Raw genomic sequence first — 7835 nt, forward strand, 5'->3', positions numbered from 1 at the left:
ATTATTCATATTATTTATAATATTAATCCTAGGGCTTAATATAAATCCATTGGGTTTATAATCATGGTCAACCATGGTCCAACATCACATTGTGACAATCATGGTCAACCATTGTCCAATGTTACATTGTGACAAAGATTGTCTCAATATGAAAATCAAACATGATCAGCCATCATCCAATGTCTAACTGTAACAACGATGGTCTTGATACGAAAACCAATCATGGTCAACCATGGTCGAGCATGGTCCAATGTCACATTGTGACAAATATTGTCTCAATATGAAAATCAACTATGGCCAACCATGGTCATCCATGTTTATTTTAGGGTTTATAATATTTATCTTAAGGTTTATATACCTTGGGTTTAATATTATTCACTTGGGTTTATAATCCCTTTGGTTTTTAGTATTAATCCCTTGGGTTTATAATATCAATCATGTTCAACCATGGTCCAACGTCGCATTGTGATAAAGATTGTCTCAATAGGAAAATAAATCATGGTGAAACATGTTTATTTTAGGGTTTATAATATTTATCTTACGGTTTATATAACTTGGTTTTATATTATTTCCTTGGGTTTAATATTATTCCCTTGGGTTTATAATATTAATCATGGTCAACCATGGTTAATCATGGAAAACCATCGTCCACTGTAATATCCCTTCATTATTATAGTACTATTTTGATTTGATTAAGTTATATTGGATAAAATGGCAGGAAAGCCATGGGGGGCAATATTGGAATAAATATGTAAACGAATATTTATTAATACATAAATGAGATGTATGTACTTGAGAATGAGACACCTAGAAATGAGATTCTTGCCATGCCTTCATGATAAGAATTCTAAATGAAATTCTAGATAATCTTAATGGATGGGAGAGAAAGATCCATTATGTTTTTAGCTAGAGAAATATGCTAAACATGGAAAAACATAAAATCTTCGCAGGAGAGAAAGGCAGACTTTTATGGAAAATCCTAGGCAAGTGGATAAGAAAAGGTCCACAAAGTGGGACACCGCTAAAGGAAACCTTATCAAGAAGGAAAGGTATTAAATACCTATTGAAGGCATCAACAGAGTTTTGTTGATACCATGGCAAGGCCTTCTTAGCTCGGGGGTGAACTGGAGGAAACAGTTCTAGGTTGGGTGGACATAGGTGTGAAATTCCCAAGTATTTCTATTGTTTCCTTGATGTGAATTCGTTGTTATTTTATTCTTTTATTTGAATTTATCATATGTAAATGTTGCAATTTAGAGATTATCTATAGTTTTAAGTTATCTCTATGGAAGAATTGAATCTTCTATAAAGCCACACGTATTTGGGGAATAGTGATTTCAGTGGTTTGAAGAGTTATTTCAGCTAGGAGATGAACTTACAGGTCAATGATTTCTTATATTGTATTGCTTAAAAAGGAGAAATCTAGTTGGAATGAGTAGATTTTTATTCCTATGTTGCATGCAGTTTTACCAGTGCATTGATTTACAAGTCACAGAGAATGAATAGAATTAACATCGATTAATTTTGACTAATTAACTTCATAGGAGTGTATATGAATAGGGTGAAAAGTATTAATAGGATTGAGAAATTAGATATGCCCAACTAGTTAATAATTATTATACACACAATTGGTGAAAGTGACCTCAGGGATATATATATAAATATATAACTTCACAACTGCATGAAGGAATGTTAACCTTGCTACGTATGTAATCTTGTGTGGGTATTTACAGGCATTTATGTAGTCTAATTCTATATATCAACCACACACATAATTCGTGTCTACTGTAAGATGTCTACTTTAAGATGAAGAGAGAGGTTATGACAAAAAGATAATTGTTACTAGATTAATCTTTCTAGTCATGGGGTTTGATTTATAAATCTAGTCACTAGAAAAGGATATTCATGGTGAGGATGGGGGTATGTAGTAATGAGAACTGAAAATTCTACCCTAAAATAAATTCCATAGCTTACTTAAAATGTATATGCTTATTTTTGTAAATATAGATAAGTAACTTTGAAATTCTGAATTTAGTGGATATAGAGGATTAGCTGAAATTCTCGTTATTTTACTACCTATTAGGGTTTTGAATGTGAAGTAATCTACTACAAGTAATAATCAAAAAATATAATCGGAAACTGGAATATTTATACTCCTAAATCAAATAATTCAACTATGATTCCTAAATCAGAGATATTTATACTCCTAAATCAAATAATTCAACTATAATTCCAGAGAAAAAAATACCTTCGAGTGACTTATAATTATTCCGACACTCTATGTGTTAAAAATGCATGGTACAGGTAAAGAAGGAAATTCATCAGAGAATATATTTTAAATAAAATGCAGTACCAATTATATTATGTTACGAATTACGTATCATGCTATTCCAGTAGTTGGAATTTAGAGCTATGCAAGAACGTATTGCTCAATGGATTTAGGACAGTATTAGAATCCTTGGTGAGAAAGTTAGTATATAGTCAGTATACGTGATCATCAAGCAAAAAATATTATAAATTTTGAATATAAATTTACTAAAGAGGATAAATCGATTTACAGATTGAAATTGCTATGAGGTAATAGAAATAACAACATAGAATAACAATCACAACTATTTATTTATTGTTATATCTATAGAATGAACATTATACCCACCTTTACATAGATGATACGACTAGTGGTATGAAACATTGGAAAAAATTATGAAGAAGATAAGTAAGACATGGGAGAATTGCATTGGTTCAACTCAATAATTGAAAATAAAAATACATAAAAATATATACTACGGTAGCAGCCAATAAAGAAAATAAAATCACCATGAAACAGAAAATTGTGTGGAAATTCGATTAACATAACTGGCAAGTGCCATCAACACGGCAATAGCAGTATGGTTTACTTGACACAGAAGATAGATTTGAATGACCTAAATATATAATTATATTGTTTCAACTTCAAAGGATAGAATTACATTTCCAACCAGCCCCGAGAAGGCTATATGAAAAACTCAGTTCATTAATACAACTCAATTCTTTTTTAACATATACTAAAGGGGAAAATTTCTCCTATTTCCAATTTCATAATAGTCATGGCATGAGAACCACGCTGGAAAACCTAGTAAACAAGATTATGCCCAGGGTCCTGAGGAATGCCCTCGGTTGAGCCTGGAAACAATTTAAGAAGCCACGACAAATATAATGGACTAGTAAATAGGAGAGGAAGAGAGACAGAACACCAACATGGTGATGACCCAGTAGGCTTATATATAGATAGTGCTCCGAAATGGATGTGTAATCTAACATCACTGACCAGAAAGGTCAAGATGAGTTGTAGTGTTCGAGTCATAGAGAAGGTGGGATAACAAACCTGGAATCCTAGCAGACTCTCTGAACTAATGATGACATCCTCTTAGATGAGCTCGAAAGGAGGTTAACGAAAGGGGTTGTAGTCACCTGGAAAAAGAAGAAGCCTGAACATTATATTTCAAAACCAAATATGTAATTATGTAGAATGAATTTAGGATATAAAATAAGAATGGAAGAAAACAAGGCGTACATTAAACCTTTACATGCTTAGGATGGACAAACGGTAAGAGTAGTTGTGGTTAATGAAATTTGACCCTAGAAATCGTGGAACAAAAAACCATAATATTTACTTGGTTATGGGTTTCACATTCCAACACTGTGGCTCATTGGGAAATTTGTTGTTCTTCTCCTAATCCGAAAAATATCCTTCAACGATATCAAAAGGTCACAGGATCTCTGCACTGGGAAGAATCTGCATGATGCCAGCAATAAGGATAGTTACCAAAATTTCGATAAGAAGGTATCAGCAATAAACTTAATGTAGACTTAGCTCCATGTAGATCAAGCTGAGAGCAGATGACCACATAGATATTTTGGGAATTTTACCTATGTGAGGGTATCAAAGAGTGAAATAAATTCAAATTTTGTTTCCTTGGTAGAGCGGAATTTTGTCAATAGAATATACTGAGGTGATTAGAGGCAGGCCTTACAAGTAAAGATTCTATACTGCGAATATCAGCTTCCTAGAGCAAGCATCGAACCCAAGACCTTGCTCCTGGAAGACCCAATCACCTCTTGAACTAAGACCAGTAAAAACATGAGTAATGAAGAACAAAGAGAAATTTTACATACGTTTACATAAGAAGTGGATTAAGCAACACAGAAAATGCAGCAGAGGAAACCTGCATAAAAGAAGCAAATATTTCATAGGTTAGCGCATTGACTAAAGTATATTGTGTGTGCGCGCATATAAAGGACTAGAATGCAAAATAAATGAACTTATATTTATAGCCAGAGCATAGGACTTACCAGTGGGTAGGCACAGGGAGAGTTCATGATGATGAAATGCCTATCAGAGCAATGAGAAAAAAAGAAAACACAAAGTGTCATCCATATCTCATTTTCATGACACCAATGTTAGATTTTGACACCAAGATCATTATGCAGGGCCAGGTGTGAAACCGCTATGAGGGGAAATTCACATATCTCCTCCATGACAACACAATTTTCTTCCAAGGCACTCACTGGTAACACTCTCCCCAGATAACCGGAGAGTGACACATAGATGATTATCAAAAAAATAAGGTTAAGGGTTTAGGGTTTGCAAAGAAAACATCAACTGTGCGATTGCCTCAATCGATCAGAATCATTCACCAAAATTCAATATTGACCACCAACTTCAAACCCATATCACCAACACGTGATAATGAACACGTGGCATGATAGGATTTGTCGCGTAGTGCGCAATGGTATTGCCTTTCTTATCAGTTGTCGCGTGTAGGATAGAACAGTGGGAACGTAACATATGATATATAACAAAAATAACGTTATTGTTTGATAGATACCCATTAAAACACTAACTTCCATAGTGTCTAAAGACCAAATATCGTATGTTGAATGGTATAACCAAAACCCAAAAAGAAACCTTGGGGTAGGTAAGCAAACATCCTAGCCACATTGAAGTATGGTGGTACAAAACAAAGACTTCACCAAGATTTCAAAAGACATGTAAAATCCACCTAGGAATATTGTAATTGGCTTGCAAGCATAATGAGACCTTTAGTAATATAAGCAATGTAAAAACCATGCATACAAGCTGCCTAAGTGAGGCATGTAAGAAATAGGATGTTGTTAATTTATAGATACATAAGGAGAACATGTTAAACTTAGGTTGAATATTATATTTCCCTCATTATCACCCTACATTCAATAAACATAAGTCGACTATCATCACGGTGAATGAGTAACAGAAAGTGAATGAGTAACAACAAGTGGTGATTATAGTATTTAATAAAAGAGTAAAAAAAATTAAAAAATAGTAGGTTAATTAGGGAGACGTGACATCCACCATGTTTTATAAAATCAATCATGGTCAACCATGCTCCAATGTCACATTGTGACAAATATTGCCTCAATAAGAAAATCAACCATGGTCAACCATGGCCCAATGTTGCACTCTAACAAATATTGTCTCGAGATGAAAATCAATCATGGTCAAGCATGGTCAATCATGGTTCAATGTCGCATTGTGAAAAGGATTGTCTCAATATGAAAATCATCCATGGATATTTATATTATGGTTTATATAGCTTGGGCTTATACTATTATTCCCTTGGGTTTAATATAATTCCCTTTTGTTCATATCCCTTGGGGTTTTAGTATTAATCTCTTGGGTTTATTAATCTAAGGGTTCATATTCTTAGGGTATAATATTATTCATAGGGGTTATAATATTAATCCTAAGGTTTAATATAAATCCCTTGGGTTTATAATCATGGTCAATCTTGGTCGAACGTCGCATTGTGAGAAAGACTATATCAATATGAAAATCAACCATTGTCAACCATCGTTAACCATGGTCAATCATGAACAAACATGGTCCAATGTCGCATTGTGACAAAGATTATCTCAATATGAAAATAAGCCATGATCAAGCATGGTCAACCATGGTCCAACGTCGCATTGTGACAAATATTATCTCAATATGAAAATCAATCATGGTCAACCATGGTTAACCACGGTCCAACATCACATTATGACAAAGATTGTCTCAATATGAAAATCAACCATGGTCAACCATTTTTATTTTACCATTTATAATATTTATCATAGGGTTTATATACCTTGGTTTATAATATTTATTTGAGGGTTTATCATAGGATTTTCTCAATATGAAAATCAACCATGGTCAATCATGGTTAACATTGGTGAAACATGGTCGATCATGGTCAATTATGGTGAATCATGGTTAACCATGGTCAACAATATTAATCCCTTGAGTTTAATATTATTCCATTGGGTTTTTAGTAGTAATCCCTTGGGTTTATAATATCAATCCCTTGGGTTTATTAATTTAACGATTCATATTCCTAGGGTATAATATTATTGATAGAGTTTATAATATTAATCCCAAGGTTTAATATAAATCCCTTGGGTTTATTAATCTAACGATTCATATTCCTAGGGTATAATATTATTGATATGGTTTATAATATTAATCCCAAGGTTTAATATAAATCCCTTGGGTTTATAATCAATTGAGTCTATAATATAAATTCCTTCAGTTTATAATATTAATCCAAAATGTTTATAATATCAATCTCTTGGGTTTTCAATATTAATCCCTTGAATTTATAATATTAATCCCTTGGGTTTATAATATTAATCCTTCAAGTTTGATATTATTTTTTGGGGTTTATAATGCATTGGGTTTATAATATTAATAATCCATTTGGTTAATAATATCAGTATTTATTGGGGGAGGCTGGAGTGGGAGGGCTAATTCTATGCCCTGACGAAAAAAATCTAGAAAAAGTTTGCTTGGGGTCTGAGAGTAGCCACAAACAATTGGGTAGAAGAACTTGGCTTATGGAAAGGATTGAAAATGTCTCTAGAGATGGCATCACACATTTATCAGTTTTTGGTGACTCCCTTATAACTATTCAAAAATGTATTGAGTGGTCCAAACATCATGTTTTTTTATCTAAGTCCAACCATGCAAAGAATAATACTAATATTGGACAAATTTGAATTTATAGAATTATTGCACATAAAAAGGGAACATAAAAAAGTCATGGATGAACAAGCCAATAAGGAAGTTATCCAGGAGCAAAGTGATTTGAAGGTGGATGAAGGCTCCCCAACTAAATGTCAAGTTCCATGACCCGAATTAAATGTATTTCCTCAATTTGTAGGAGTGGCCTAGAGAAGGGTGATACAACTGTCACGAGAAATCATTGCTATATTAACTACTTGGCACAAATGATATGCGAAAGAAGGCTTAGAGACATGACATATATCTCACCCCCAGGTGGATAATAATTGTTAAGCTTGATAGGAGCCTGGACAGTTGGAAGGCAGGCAACCAAGATTTAATGTGGAGTGGATGTGAAGGACCTATGCATGCAAATTTCGAGGAGGATTTTCTTCGACCAATCACATGGGAAGTTTTCTTGGAGAAGGAAGCTATGGAAAGGAATTTGTTTGCAAGAGGCATTGATTCTGAAGCAACCCTTGGTACTGTCAACTTGGAGTTGATCTCGACTTTAAGGATATGGTTGGCCAGGGCCTTTGCTTTATGGTTAGCATCAGATCCTACCATTTACAAAGACATGGCTTCCCTGTCTGGAAACGATGTTGGAGACTCTTATGAGAATTCTTCAGGGGCATTCAAGCATGAAATAGAGAAAATGACATCGCGCATAAGAGGGAAAACCATCTCTGAAGCTAGGTCCCATTTCTCTCTTGTGATGAGCCAGTTAGAAAGTCTTAGGAAGGATATGGAAATAGTGTAGGTTGCCTTGAAAGTAATT

The 7835-nt window shown here is 33.8% G+C and overlaps 1 long non-coding RNA gene across 1 annotated transcript; it reads right to left on the minus strand.

Moving 5' to 3' along the window:
• Positions 1–2920: 2920 nt before the first annotated feature.
• LOC149226564 (uncharacterized) lies at positions 2921–4652 on the minus strand. Its single transcript, XR_016247056.1, has 2 exons — positions 4333–4652; positions 2921–4205 (listed from the first exon to the last, which is right to left on the minus strand). It is a non-coding gene; the product is annotated as an uncharacterized LOC149226564 (long non-coding RNA).
• Between the last annotated feature and the right edge of the window lie 3183 nt (positions 4653–7835).

This window comes from Pinus tabuliformis, chromosome J (assembly GCF_031772625.1).
Source record: "Pinus tabuliformis cultivar Carrire ecotype Pingquan chromosome J, CPIR1, whole genome shotgun sequence".
NCBI classification, from domain to species: Eukaryota; Viridiplantae; Streptophyta; class Pinopsida; order Pinales; family Pinaceae; genus Pinus; species Pinus tabuliformis.